Source organism: Canis lupus, chromosome 16 (genome assembly GCF_003254725.2).
Source record: "Canis lupus dingo isolate Sandy chromosome 16, ASM325472v2, whole genome shotgun sequence".
Taxonomy (NCBI): Eukaryota; Metazoa; Chordata; class Mammalia; order Carnivora; family Canidae; genus Canis; species Canis lupus.
Window position 1 is genome coordinate 18,359,407 of NC_064258.1, and position 15,688 is coordinate 18,375,094.

The following is a 15,688-nucleotide window of genomic DNA, read 5'->3' on the forward strand; positions in this document are numbered from 1 at the left end:
CCAGGTTGACAGCCACGTGCCTTTTCCTCCCTCTGTGCTGTGAAATTCCATTAAACTCCCAAATGCCGGACTGTGCTCTTCTTCCTTCACGAAATGGCTCTGCCTTTGTGAGTCTGTGAGCTTCCTTTGCATTCATTGTGAAGGGAATTTGAGATACTGACATGCCCCAGGGACTTGGTTTCTTGAGGATTGGCCTTGCCTTCCTCTGTTCTGCACATTAGCACCTGCAGCACAAGCTCCTGTGACTTGGCTTGGCGCCAGCCCAGGTGAGACCCATGTCAACACTCAAGGGCACCCCTCTTGGATTGGGTCCCTGCGGAGCTGATACAACTGTTTGGGGGGGGGGGCGGCTCTGAGACTGGCGCTGCCACCGTCCCAGGCGAGGCACAGGATGGCCATCCTGTGGTGTCTGTACATGGCCGCCTCCGCTGCCCACTCCCTCCACGCCAGCTCCCCAGGTGGATGAGCCAGGTGGAAGGTGTGCAGCTCCCTGAATGCACTCGTTTCTTCCTGCCTGTGGACTTTTACTCTTCTTCCCCTCATGACCATTGCTCTAGTGGTGGCTCACCCTCTTCCAGTTGTGAGTGATGGACACCTGCCAAAGCTACTTACACAAAACAGTCTGAAACACACAAGCCACTAGCACCACTGCGACGAAGGCAGTTTATGTGTTTTTTGGAACCGAAGTCATCACTTCTGCTATCTCTGGAACCAGGTGTTCCCAAAACAGAGAAATAAGCCCCCCACCCCTCTGTTGGGCCCTCTGAGGCCGGGCGGTGCACACATACCTAGGCAGTTACACCCTCTCCAGGCCGATATTTGTGAGTGAGGTAGCATTGGCGGCATGACAGGAAAGGGCACAGTGTTAGGACCAGGCCAGCGGGGACATAGGTAGCCTACCTGTCAGCACTGGGCCCCAGAAGTCCTCAGAGACACATCAGACAGGGCGGATCCTGAACAGAACCAGGTTCTGCTCCGGGTGGCAGGAGCCCGGGGGTTGGAGATTCTTCTGACCCGCCTGCATGAGAGCTTCTGAGTGGGCACCGGATCTCAGCCTCACACACAGGCAGCGATCCTGTACCCCACCTGCCCTGGGCATCCCCAGAACATCCATATTTTAAATGTTGGAAACTTCCATCTTCTTCCAAGGCACATCTTACTATTTCTGTGATCCCTGGGATAAATATCAACAGTAACCAGGTTCCAACTTGCTTAGGATCATGCAACAGTGCAAGGAGATGGACTCGTCCCTGCAGAGTAGAGCCCTCTGCTGGTCTGCTCGGAACTGGGGCACACAGAACAAATGGAAGGAGATGTGGGCCCTACAACCCACCAGCTTTCAGATGGAAACAACCACCATGAAAGGCGGGGCAGGAGAGCTCATGAGAAAGGGGTCCTCAGGTAAGGCCTGGGAGGCTGTGGAGTTTGGCTCTGTCAGGTGGGAGTGGCAGCAGAGAAAATGAGCAGCATGTGCCAGATGGGACACAGCAGACACTGTGCAGGAGAGATTTTACTTATGCATATAATAGACTTTGACCAGCCATCCCCTGGGGCCCAATGCAGGGCTGATGTCATGGGATACAGAAGTGCTCAAGAGTCTCAGTCTGGTGGGAGAGACAGTCAAGTGTGCTGGGTATGTCGTAGGAAGAGTCTACAGCGGCACCATCCAAGAGAGCCTTCTGTGCTGTTGGAAATATTGTATGTCTGTGCTGTCCATTCTAGCAATAGCTGCATGTGGCTGTCGGGCACTTGGAATAGGCCACGGAATTTTATTTTATATTACTTTATTTATTTTTTATAAGTGCATTTTCTTTTTTTAAAGATTTTATTTATTTATTCATGACAGAGAGAGAGAGAGAGAGGCAGAGACACAGGCAGAGAGAGAAGCAGGCTCCATGCAGAGAGCCTGACATGGGGACTCGATCCTGGGACTCCAGGATTACACCCCGGGCTGAAGGCGGCACTAAATTGCTGAGCCACCAGGGCTGCCCAAGGGCCACGGAATTTTAAACTGTAGTTAATCTCTATACATTTAAATTTAAGTGGCCACAGGTGGCTGGTGGCTACCATGTTGGGCATCACAGGCAGCAGGATCAGGATGAGAAGTTTGTATTCAAGTAATAGGAAGATACATTGATTAGTCATGTGTTTGAAAACCCCTATATTAATCTCTTTATGAGAGCAGGGGTTCAGCATGTGGCACTCCATGAATAAAACAGTCTTTGCCTTCAAATTTAACACATCACCTTGTCTTATTATTAACTGGTGGAGTATGCAGAGGGCCCTACAGGAGCAAGAAGAGAGACACTTAATTCTGTCTCAAGGGAGCGTTTCCTGGGAGATACGAGTGCCTATGATGACTCTTGACGGATTAATAGCAGATAACTATGGGAAGGAGAAAGATATTTCAGGCTGAGGTAATGGCCCCTTCAAAGGGACAGGGGTGGAAGGGAGCTCAGTGCACTCAGGTGCTTGGGTGGCCTGAGGAATGGTGTCTGTGGGGCCAAGTGGGCAGAGATGAGTCTCAGTGACAGGCGGGGTGTCCTGGCACTTGGCATCATGGCCCAAGATGATCTTTTCTAGGTGTTGGAAAGTCCTGGCAATTTGAAGCAGATGTGTGTCCATGTCTTCTTTAGGTTTTTTAAAAAAATCATTTCAAGTTCATCCTGGAGGCCAGATGCATAATGTTGGGAGAGGAACTTGGGGCTGGGTAGGCCAACACTCTTGTCAAGATGGCAGCAGGTGTCTCCTAACGGAAGTGAGGGGCAGAAGGGCAACCGGGTGGGATCACACAAACTCCAAATGGCGTTTCCTCTGGTTGTGACATGGTGCTGACTTCTGCTGCTCTATTTCCAGGGTTTTATAAATGGCTGTGGTGACCCTGGGAAGAAAGGGGGAAGCCAGAGAAGTATTTAAGAGGCTGAGGAGGAGTGACAGAATTTGATGATAGATTAGATGAGAAATCTCTAATGGTTGTGTGGTTGGTCAGTGTTGTGGACTGAATTGTGCCAAATTTATGTGGTGAAGTCACCCTAACCCCCAATGTGATGACATTTGGAGATGGGCCATTGGGAGGTAATAGGGGTAGATGTGGCCTTGGGTGTGGGGCCCTCATGAGGAGATTAGTGTCCTTGTAAGAAGAGACCCCAGAGAGCTTGCTCAGTCTCATTCCCTCTCTCTCAGCCATGTGAGGACAGCTTGAGAAGGAGGCCATCTGCAAGCCAGGAAGAGGGTCTTCACCAGAACCCAACCAAGCTGGTACCCTGATCTTGCACTTCTAGCTTCCAGATCTGTGCGAGAACAAATTTAAGCCAACCAATCATTGTATTTTGTCACAGGAGGTTGAGTGGTCTAATAGGTCTGGGAGAGACAAGAGAAGCCTGATGGACCTGGGATGGAGTTTAGGCTTTGGCATCATTACTCTGTTGGTGATATTTGAGCTATAGGAAGTGAGATCCCCTAGGAGAAACGGGTAGTACAGTGGGAGAAGCTGGCTGTGGACAGACTCAGGATGTTAGAGCGTGTTTGTGTGTATCCCGCAGATCAGAAGCCTAGGCAGGAGGACGCTGCTGTCACGGACTCCAAGAGGAAAACCGCTTTTTTAAAATAAGAAGGCAGCTCTGCACAGGCAAGTGCTATGAAAGCAGAAAAGAACCCAGTGCATTTGCATTTGACAGTGGTTGGTGGCCACAGCCCGCATGTTGGCTAGGTTGCCATGACCTGAACAAGGAGACATCACCAACTGGAAAAGACAGGGCTGGGGCGCCTGGGTAGCTCAGCGGCTGGGTGTCTGCCTTTGGCTCCTGGGATCCAGTTCCGTGTCGGGCTCCCTGCAGGGAGTCTGCTTCTCCCTCTGCCTGTGTCTCTGCCTCTCCCTCTCTCTCTCATGAATAAATAAATAAAATCTTTAAAAAAATTTTTTTTTTAAAAGGAAGGGGCTTCATAACATCCCAACGTGAGGCCGGGAGATCAGGAAGAGAGGAGCCTGTGAAGGAGTTTCCTGCAGTGACCGGAAGGGACCTCCTGGTGCACAGCAGCAGCTCCTGGCCAGAGCACACAGACCCAGGCAGTGAGGCCAGGAGAAGAGGCTGCCCTTAAGTGAAGGAAAGAATTGACACTTGGGCTTGTTGCTCGAGGAGGGCCCTGTCCAGGGGGCATGGGGAGCCTGGTCTCTCGATTGTCAGATGCTGAGTAAGTTTGGCCACTAGGGACCTAATTCACATCTAATTTGCATCCTCGGAGTTGGGAATTAACCAATGGGAATTGTCAAATCGCAAAGATTTTTTTGGTGTCCCCTGTACTTACACGTGCATATGCACATACTCATCCAAGTGAACATGTGTGCATAGATTGGCACACACATACCTCTTTTGTGTGAGAGACAAAAAGACCAGCCACGACAAACATGCCAACCCTAAGATCTCAGGTCCCGTGTGAAGCAAGGCGCTGTGCCGTGTGGTCCTCGTGCTAGGGTCTGACATCAGATGGCAAGATTGTGAAGGGCAAGGGCTGTGTGCCCAAGAGATGGTTCCCTAAGATCAAATTCTAGATTATATTCGGCACTGAAAATATGCTCAATCATTGTTTTTTTAGATATATCTTAAGTTAGCAATAAAGCTAAAAACAGAAGACTAAGTGAAGAGGACCGACTTGCTCGGGGTCTCCGGTGTTAAGACAATTTGTAAGGGTTGATACCTGGACCCAAATTTGTGAAGAAAGCACATTTTGAAAATGTGAGAATGATATTTATGTAAGCATTTGGCCCATTATTCATTCGTATCTTGATACTTCTTTGGAATACGGGGTTGTCACAGACCACTGATCATAATTCTCTTTTAATGATGCCGTGTTTCATAATGAATAAACATTCCCATGTTTGACAGGGATAGATGGAATAGTAAGTCAATGTTTACTCTGTTTCTCCTTAAAGAGGTGTTTTCTTTCTTGTAGAAATGTAGCTTTGCAAAATGTCTGGTTATATGGAGGACGTAAAAAGAAATCTTTCTCGAATCTGAGGCACCTATAGATTCGGATAGCAGTTCAACTAAGCAGACACCAGGAATTCAGAGGAAGCAGTAAGAAAAGAAGGAAAACCCCTCCCTCCCCCAAATCCCATGCTGGGGACTGGCGGTCCCTGTTGTGGTGTGTCACACTCTGCACAGATTGGCAGGGTATGGTGATGTGCAGCAGAGCCTCTTGGGCAGGTCACATCCTGGCTTTGCCACAAATTAATAACATGAAGGGAAATCTTAGAGCTTCAGCTCACATTTCCCCTTTTATAAAATGAGCACATGAATACATTTATTCACAGGACTGGACAGTTGTGATGTGTCTGTTAATTTACAAAGAAGACCTGAAAACTTTCAGGTGTTTTATGTGCTCACTTACATGACATGCTACTAGGTGGAGGTCTTAGATTTGATGCGCTTGCTTCCAAATTTCCCTTTGACTTCTGCATTTGCTTCTCCTCGGATTTGCTTTTCTTGAATGACACACTACGGTCATGTAGAATTCTTACAGAAAATAACCAAGGCGGTTCTCTTTATTAAAACCCATTTTAAACCAGAATGGCCCTCTATTGCCAGAAAATTAAAATCAGCATCATAGGGCATTATTCAAATATTTTGGTTAATTGAAAATGTGGGAAATCATATTTGTAGTGTTCATTCACACCATGTCTAATGAAGTGTGTTATCCATGGACCAATCTCTTGAAATTTGGCTAATGAACTATAGTATATAAAGAAAATATCATAGAATTAGCGGTAGATATTCTTAATGCTTTTAAACCATCCTTTGTGATAAAATGCAGGCTTCAGATATATACATGACATAGAATAGGAATGTTCTGATCTAAAGGCAGTCAAGAATAACATAGTATAAAATAATAGCTTATCTTACATGTGCATGCATGTTATATTTTGCTGATACCGACTCAATGATCTTGTGACAAATTTCAGTTTGAGAGGCTGAAAAAGAGTGAACTAATCGTGTCACTCAGGCTATACAAGGGTGATCCCTCACAGGGGAGTTAGTTGTACTGGTTGTATTCACTGACTGTTGACATTTGTCTGGGGCTCGCTGGAAAAAGGAGAGAGGAAACGTTTGCCATTTGCCTGCTGTGTGCCAGGCGCTTTAATCCAATCTTGTTTTATCCCCGTAATAATCCCGTGGGGTAAGTTTTATTATTCTCATTTTTCAAATATGGAAAATATTGAATTATCTCAGAGAGATTAAGTGACCTTCCCAAAACCTCCTAGTTGCAAGAAGCAGAAGCATGATGAGAACCTGGAACCCACGTGTCTTCCCGTCCCCTGGCTCCCACCTCGGAAGATCACACCTTTACCCTTTTCTCCAGCTCCTCAGCATTCAGTAGACTAAAACGAGAGAACAAGTTTACAGAAACCTCCAAACATACATCAAAGTGGAGGGAATTATTTAATAAACTCGTTATACTCATTACCCAGCTTTGGACTTGCCAACACGTAATCAATCCCACCTCATCCATTTTACTGCCACTGTTACCTTGGAGCAAATCCCAAGTATCAGGTAGTTTTGTTTTTTTTTTCCACAAAAACATTTTTATCACCTTATTGGCCCTGATCTTGTGTGTGTCCCTGTTTTGTGCCAAGCCTTCACACGAACTCTGTTCTGCAATGTCTTGTGGATGAGTGTGTACCTCTCCTTAACAAACAAGAGTGTTGGAGGAATGGGCGGGGTTTCCTTCTTTCCTTAACATCCCTCAGCATTGCCAGGGAAACTCCAGCAAGTGACATTCATCTGAAAATTTCAGTCTCTTGAACACAGAAAGATCAGCAGCCTGAAGCCAGCAAATATCCCCTCCGTAGCTCAGTTTCCATCCACAGCCTGCCGTGCATGCGGATGGAGCAGAAAGAGGGTTCTGTACTAGGTAAGTGTGGACAGCAGAGGGCAGAGTGTACTGAGCGGATTCTGCTTCTAGGTTTAGCACCTGTGCAGTGAGGCTTGAAGAGGAAAAGCTCAGCCTAGGAGGCAGTATTCCTGGGCCAGAGACAAGAATGATTAGGCGGGGGAGAACTGGCCAGACAGAAGGGCTTGCATCAGCCTCACATCCTCCGAAGGCCCCTGCAGTTCTGCACATCATTTTCAAGATTTTCTTGAGAGGGCTCGTCTGTGAAGAATCAGAAGCTTCTCGATGGTGTTTGTTTATGTCACAGTAAACAGAGGCCTGACGGTTCCGACCATGCTGACAGCATGCCGAGGAGTGCTCAACAGAAACCTCCTGGGCTTTACTCACACCTAAGGGAATAATTCTGAGGAATATGCAGGATTTGATTCCATTAAGTCCTGGAAAGCTCTCTGACTGTGCACTTGTAGTGTGGGGGTCTGCCCTCCTTGCAGGCCCACGTTCCTGGGTCCACCAGGTCGTTGTCCACAGTATCACCCTCCCAGCATGGCAGGAAGCATGGGAAGAGGGCAGGAAGCTGCCTGCCCGGAGATGGTTGGCTATCCCTGGGCTGTTGCTTGCCAGTATAGTGTTGTTGTTTTTCACTGTGTACCAAGGGCTGCTGGGCTGTACTGAGTCTGATGTGGGTACGAATGGCCTATAAGCTGCACTTCCTTACTTAGGGGACTTGTCCAGGTGCCATGCTCAGGTGCTCAGGGGTGTGGATTTGGTTCCGGGTGGGCCAATCGGTGCAGATGGAGAACCACACCTGGTGGAAATCATCCCAGCTCTGACTCCCATCTGCACAGTACACGACTGCTCTTCTCCTGGAGACTCCAGGCCGGGACAGGAGCTCTGGGGGCCGCTTGCTCATGGGCCCTGCCAGTAACAGAGAGGCCTGATGGCTGTGAGTGGCTGGGGGAGCATACATTGGCTTCCCCTTGAGCCTCCTGCCTCTAGCTTGTCATCATTATGGGCTCACAGCTGCAGATTAGACACCTCAGTGTGGCTGCGCTCAGCTTCACAGACTAAGCTACTCCTCTGCCATCTCTCAGGTCCCTAAAAGGAAGAGTTCAGATGTGGAATTGCTAAGTGTGATGAACATGTTTCCCCCAGCCAGGGCCCTGCTCCACTCACAGGACCACATGGCACTGCTCTTCAGTGATCCAGGCTCTTTGCCTTGTTCTCTGATCTTCCATGGTCTCCTGCCCTCTGCCCTTCTTTGCCCTCTTCCCTCTGACCAGAATGGCCGTTCTTTGATGAACTACTGGCCTGCCTCCTTCTCTCCTAAATCTGTGCCTGAAAGAAAGTATTTTCAGAGCCTCCGCTTTCTCTACTGTCCATGATCTCTCGGCTATTCTATAATAACACCTTTGTTTTGTGCAGTCATTTGTTTGCTTTAGTACCAGCCATGCCCGCCAGCCTGTGAGAATCTCAAGGGTGAAGACTGTATCATATTTCTCTTTGCACAAAATAGGTGCTCAATGCAAATTGCCACGAATAACTGGGTGGATTTCAGTGAAGGTTCTAATATGTAAAGGCACTTTTTGGAAATAAGACCTTTAGTTTTGGCTGCAAATTCCCCAGCATTCATTAGATCTAGTTCCTGGAGTTAGATAAGGATCCTAAGGAGAAACTGGTGTTCATGGATAGGAAAACCATCTACTCTTATTTAACCAACCAACTACTCTTATTTAACTAACTAAAAAATGTTATTATTATTATTTTTTAAGATTTTATTTATTTATTCATGAGAGACACAGAGAGAAAGAGAGAGGCAGAGACACAGGCAGAGGGAGAAGTAGGCTCCACGCAAGGAGCCCGACTTGGGATGCGATCCCGGGTCTCCAGGATCACTCCTTGTGCCGAAGGTGGTGCTAAACCGCTGAGCCATCCAGGCAGCCCAGATGTTATTATTTTTAAAAAATGTCAGTTCTATACCAATTTTTCATAAGTCAGTTGTCTTAATAAAAATGTTGATTTTTTTAAAAAGTAAGTCTCAGAAAAATAGGGATTATCTAGGGAAAGAGAGGTGTGTATGTGTGCCTATAATTGGATAAAAATGCATAGGTAGAGACCTGGGGATGCATAAACCTAACAGCCACCCGTGGTAACCCTCGGGGAAGTAGGGCAGGGAGAATGAGGGTAATATTTTTTAATGATCTGTATTGCGTGAATAGTTAATTTATGCACATTAGTTCATGAATAAAGTAAGTTGAGGACAAATAGCATGGAAGCATGAGTCAAAGACAAACCATGACAATCAAGAAGAAATTTCTGTCTTCCTCGATGCCAAGGCTTACTCTAGGTCCTTAGTGTTTTTGATCACTGTGCCCAGAGAGGTGTGGGGCTAGACATATCCACCAGGGGATGAAACAGAAGTGGCCACAACAGTGCACGTTATGTCATTCCTACTATGTGCCAGGTTCTATTTTAAACAATTTTCAAACATAAATTCACTTAATCCTTATAACCACCCGTGAAACAGAATTTATAGCTCCCATTTAACGCTCTAGGAAAACTGGGAAAAGAGAGGTGTAAAAGGCCAACAATGAATGAGTTATTGGTTTAAGAGAGAAGTGTTGTCAAAAATCGATGGGAAAAATATTATTTCATAAATATAAATTGTTTATTGATATAGAAAAAATAAAATTAGTTTCCTTCCTCATTCTATACTAAAAAAAAAAAAAACAACAGTCCTGAGGGATTAAAGACTAGAGTTTTTTTTAATGTTAGGAGAATATATAATGTTTTTATAGAATTGGGCCATGGGGGGACGCTTGGGTGGTTCAGTGGTTGAGCGTCTGCCTTTGACTCAGACTGTTCCCTGGGTCCTGGGATTGAGTCCCACATGGGGCTCCCTTCAGGGAGCCTGCTTCTCCCTCTGTCTATGTCTCTGCCTCTCTCTGTATCTCTCATGAATAATTAAAGTCTTTTAAAAAAGAATTGGTCATGGAAAGATTTTTAAAGATATATATAAAAGGTATATATCATAAAGGGGAAAAATGAATATTTTTCCACGTGATAGAAGATAAGAGAGTGAAAGAGCAAACCACAGACCAGATGAAAATATAGCTGTACATAGAATTGATTTAGAATTAATCTCTAGAATATATAAAATCTGTAGTAATCACTAAATAATAACCTTATAAGAAACTAGGAAAGGTTTCAGATTTGGAAACAAGAATGGCCAGTTAACTTAATAAGAGTCCAGTCTCACTGGTAGCCAGAAAAATGGAAATAAAGATAACAAAGTGTATATTATATTTAAAAAATTTTAAGGTATCTGAAAGAAAAACAAAGGTGGATATAACCACAAGTCCAGTTTCAGATTATATTACTTAACTGTAGTGTTCAAAACAGTATGGTACTAGCACAAAAATAGACACATACATTAATGGAACAGGATAGAAAGCCCAGAAATAAACCCACAATTATATGGTCAATTAATCATAGACAAAAGAGACAAGAATATGCAATGGGAAAAAGACAGTCTCTTGAATAAATGATGTAGGGAAAACTGGACAGCTACACTGAAAAGAATGAAATTGGACCACTTTCTTACACCATATACAAAAATAAATTCCAAATGGCTGAAAGACCTAAATGTGAGACCTGAAAACCTAAAAATCCTACAAGAGAGCACTGGCAGTAATTTCTCTGACATCAGCCATAGCAACATTTTTCTACATATGTCTCTTGAGGCAAGGGATACAAAAGCAAAAATAAACTACTGGGACTACATCAAAATAAAAAGCTCTTGCACAGTGAAGGAAACAATAAACAAAAGTAAAAGAAAACCTGCAGAATGAGAGAGGATATTGCAAATGACGTATCTGATAAAGGGTTAGTATCCAAAATATATAAAGAGCTGAAACAACTCAACACCAAAAAGATAAATAGTCCTGTTAAAAATGGGCAGAAGCCATTTCTCCAAAGAAGCCATCCAGATGGCCAGCAGACAATGAGAAGATGCTCAACATCACTACTCATCAGGGAAAGGCAAATCAAAACTACAATGAGTTGCCACCTCACATCTGTCAGAATGGCTAAAATAAAAAACACAAGAAACAATAAGTGTTGGTGAGAATGTGGAGGAAAAGGAATACACTGTTGGTGGGAATGCAAACTGGTGCAGCTACTGTGGAAAACAGTATGGATGTTCTTAAAAGAGTCAAAAAGAGAACTACACAATCATCCAGTAACCCCACTATTGGGTGTTTAGCCAAAGACTATGAAAACACTAATTTGAAAGGATACATGCACCCTTATATTTATTGCAGCATTACTGAAAATAGCCAAATTATGGAAGCAGCCCAAGTGTACATCAGAAGATGAATGGATAAGGAAGATATATTCATTCTCTGTCTCTCTGTCTCTGTCTCTGTCTCTCTGTCTCTGTCTCTCAATGGAATATTAGCCATAAAAAGAATGAAATGTTGTCATTTGCAACATGGATGGAGCTAGAGAGCATTATTCTAAGTGAAATAAGTCAGAGAAAGACAAATATCATATGATTTCACTCATATGAGTTAAGAAACAAAACAAATGAGCAAAGGGGGGGAGAGAAAAAGAGAGAGACAAACCCAGAAACAGACTATTAACTATAGAGCACACACTGGTGGTCATCAGAGGGGAGGTGAAACAGGTGAAGGGGATTAAGAGTACACTTACATGATGAGCACTGAGCAATATATAGAGTTGATGAATCATTATATCGTATACCTGAAACCAATATAACACTGTGTGCTATTTATACTGAAATTAAAGTTAAAAAACAAAGCAAAGAAATGAAGTACCGAATGCACACTAGAGTGTGGATGGATATTCAAAACCTTATTTTTGAAGGAAGCCAGTCACAAGGCCCGCATATCGTGTGGTTCCATTTATATGAACTATCCAGAACAGGCAAATTTAAGGACAGAAAATCGACTAATAGTGCCTAGAGCTGGAAGGGATGGAGGCGGGAAAGACAGCTAACGGGTGCTGGGTTTCCTTTTGGGGTAATGGAGGCATCCTAAGATTGGTTGTCTGATGGATGCATAGCTCTGAGTATATCAGAAACCACTGAGCTGTGCACTTCAAATGAAAAAAACTTAAGGCATCTAAAATTTTGATAATATGGACAAAGAGGCATTCACATACACTATTACAGGTAGGAGAAACTTGTACAATTACCCTTGAAAGCAATTTGCAAGTAACTCCAGAGTTGAAGTTGTTTGTATATTACACCCAGCAGTTCTTCCTGGGATACGTTCCCTAGACGAAACTGTCATGCCCAAGTAAGAATTAATGAGTGGAAATATTATCTGTAATAACAGGAAACAAAACAACTAAATGATTGTAAATAAAGGAATGCTATGTCACAGTAATGCATTTAAAACATGGAAAACTATACAGCCATTAAATGAATGATCTAGGTATTTTGGTTAATAAATCTCAAGACATCCCTTGGCAGTATGATAAAAATTACGTAGGTGGTATGATACATCTAGCTCAAATTTTTTAAAGATTTTATTTATTTATTCATGAGAGACAGAGAGAGAGAGAGAGGCAGAGACACAGGCAGAAGGAGAAGCAGGCTCCCTGCAAGAGCCCAATGCCGGACTTGATCCCAGGACCCCTGGATCACACCCTGATCCGAAGCCAGATGCTCAACCACGGAGCCACCCAGGTGCCCCCATCTAGCACAAATTTGAGTCATACGTATAGTTATTGCTTATTGATGCTGACATGTAAAGAGTAAAACCCTGAAATAAAAAGATGCACACAAACCCCAAGCTGTAGGCTACTGGGGGAGGGAGAAGGGATTCAGGTCGTGGTGGATATTTGGCCTCAATGATTTAATAAAGTTTTAATCAAAAATATGTATTATTATAAATGCAACCAAACGTTAACATATTAAACCATGAGTGCGTTTTATATTCTGCATATGAATATAATTCTCTATTTTGTAATTTTTAAAAAGTGAAGATGAGTTCTGAAAGAAATACAGTAATGTTCATGGCAAATACTGTTGGTTTCAGTGGGAAGAGGGGGATGCCCCCAGCGTGCGGGGCGGCGTGCATGTTCAGAGGACAGGGTATGGTGTGGGGGGGCAGGCTCCTGACCATCGGGGGGCCGTTCTGAAGCAGCACTGGTACGTGAGAGGCTGATGAGTGCCTGTCAGCTGCCACCAGCCCTCGTGCATCACTTCCTTTCTTCAGGCTCCTTGGGGTCGGCTGGCATGTCACAGGGAGCTGAAAGGGCACAAGCTAGGCCTTGAGTGGAGGGTCAAGACCCAGGAACCAGGGACCTACTACTAGTTCTAGGACATCCTAGAATTAAGAGTGTGGCCCTGAGCAGATCCCTGTATTTCTTGCAAAAGACAAGCAAACCAAGTGATGCACGTGTTGGAGTGGCCAACTTGCCCTGAGTAACTTGCCCTGAGCAACTCACTCCCCCTGCTATGCCAGCTGATTCTTATGTTCCTTCCCTATCTTAAGTCCAGATAATGGAACTTCTGTGCATACACAACTTTGGAAAAAATTCAGTATGTAGGTGAGATGAAATAAAATAATTTATAGTAAAATAACATGTCCTCCAGCCTGGAAGTGCTTGGGCCCCCCCAGAGTGTCATGTGCTGCAGTGAGGACATCGAAGCTCACTCCCCCATGCAAAGGGGAAGACTGGCTTTGATTGGAAATCAAGAAATACGGGACAAGGAAAGAGCAGAACAAACCAAAGCATTGGGTTAAGTAATGACAGACTTGTTTGGAAGGTGAACAGAAATAGGGCCACAGTCTGTGGCCATAAGGGACGTGCCCTGGATGCGGATTGCAGGTGGTCAGGGTGGGGAAAGTGGGGGAATGAGGATCTCAGCAGTGAGTTGGGGCTTATTCTTCAGCGTGGTCTCACGCTGGGGTCTTCTGTGCTTGTGACACGGATGGGTGGGGAGGCAGCCTCCCTGGAGTCCCTGCCTGCTGGGGTGCACGCTCCAGCATCGGCGCTGAGATGGCCTCGGAGACTCCCTTGCCGCCTGGTGGGGGATGCACCACGGACTGGAAAAGAAACAGAGAGAAATTGTGTGATGAGACCCAAGGGGACCCTGTCAGAGCAAGTCTGGAAAAACAACAACTTCTCACACCCCACACCCCGCCCCCAGGAAGAAATAATTTCGGGATCTCATTTTTACACGGTAGATTTATCATGATTTTTAAATGCAGAGGAAACAGTGTAAAAATCTTTCTGAGCAGCCTTTTAAATAAAATTTATCGAGACCTCTGCCTTTTATGTTTTTCCTTCGAAAATAATGTTTGATGTTAAGGATGTTAACGTGCAGCTTAGGTGATTTAAGATCCCTCTGGATCGCCTCCCTGTTGGCGTGGTAACTGGGCCTCTTTGCTGAAACTGCCCGGTTTGAAGTTGGATATGCCATGATTTGCTAACTAGATAAAAACATGTAGAGAGAGGATACCAGCTCTGTCCCCATTCCTAGCTTGTTGGGTCCCCAGGCCCTTTATGTGGAGTCTCATGTGAACTGTGGGGTTCTTCCTTACTGAGTGGAAGACCTGAAATGCTTGGGGGTTTACTCCAGGGAGCCTCCTGGAGCCAAGGGCTCCGTGCACGGCTCTCCTGGTGCAGGAGGTCTGCATCGCTGGCCTCTACCCCAAAGCCTGTGGAACCCCCCCACTCCTTATGAGGGCTGAAAATACTCATTTTTAAAAGATATTGGGCAGCCCTGGTGGCTCAGCGGTTTAGTGCCCCCTTCAGCCCAGGGCCTTGATCCTGGAGACCAGGATCAAGTCCCATGTCAGGCTCCCTTGCATGGAGCCTGCTTCTCCCTCTGCCTGTGTCTCTGCCTCTCTCACTGTGTCTCTCATGAATAAATAAATAATACCTTTAAGAAAAAAGGTATTATTTATTCATGAGAGACAGAGGCAGATGGAGAAGCAGGCTCCCTGCGGGGAGCCCGATGTGGGACTCCATCCCAGGACCTGATCACGCCCTGAGCCGAGGGCAGAGGCTCAACCACTGAGCCAGCCACCTGGGCGCCCCTGAAAATACTCATTTCATAAATGCCACTTCATCAGGTAATTCATTTTCCCCCAAGAGATGTTTTTTTTTTGGTCAAAGTTGAGAGCAAAGGCCATGTGATGTGTCTTTCTTAAAAGTGACTCCTGAACCGATTTGCATAGGTAGGCATCTGCCCGCATAGACAGTGCCAGGTAGACCACAGATCATCCCTAAAGTTTTATAAAGACCCTGCCGCTGACCGTCTCCTCCCCTCACACCCTCATCCTCCCCAGAACTTACCCCTGGATGCATTCCCCTTGCATCATCGCATAGCTCATTTTTGCATCGAGACCGTAGATTTTAATTTACCTTTTCCAAGCCGGCACGAAGTGTGCTACAGGTGGATGGTGTCGATTCTCTTGAACCCTTTGGAAATTCTAGCACCACACTGAGAATGTGACAGATGCCCTGGGAAAATGCATGTAGGAAGAAAGATCGTAGAATAAGTTCATTCTTCCTTCATTTAATTTGCGGCTTTCTCCAAGCATCATCATGGATACACCTGTGAATGTGCATCCCCCCCACCCCCACCCCCGGCATCTTAGGCTTTGTTAACCTGATGAACACCTTATACCCTCCAGACAGAGCAAGACTCTACAGTGTTGGAAAATTTAAAAATTCTCTTAGATTATGGGGAAGATGTTGGGGGGGAGGGAGGGGACGTGAAGCTGCTGAATGAGTCCCCAAAGCTCATTTAGTGACAAAGTTG

At 45.2% G+C, this 15,688-nt stretch overlaps 1 protein-coding gene and 1 long non-coding RNA gene across 4 annotated transcripts in view; both read left to right on the top strand.

Annotated features, from left to right (window-relative positions):
- The window catches only part of DPP6 (dipeptidyl peptidase like 6), an 829,290-nt gene that overhangs the window by 159,404 nt on the left and 654,198 nt on the right, over positions 1 to 15,688 (top strand). The gene's annotated exons all lie outside the window — the stretch shown is intronic.
- On the top strand, positions 405 to 13,520 carry LOC125752705 (uncharacterized). Its single transcript, XR_007402829.1, has 3 exons — positions 405 to 1,401; positions 3,543 to 3,632; positions 3,936 to 13,520. It is a non-coding gene; the product is annotated as an uncharacterized LOC125752705 (long non-coding RNA).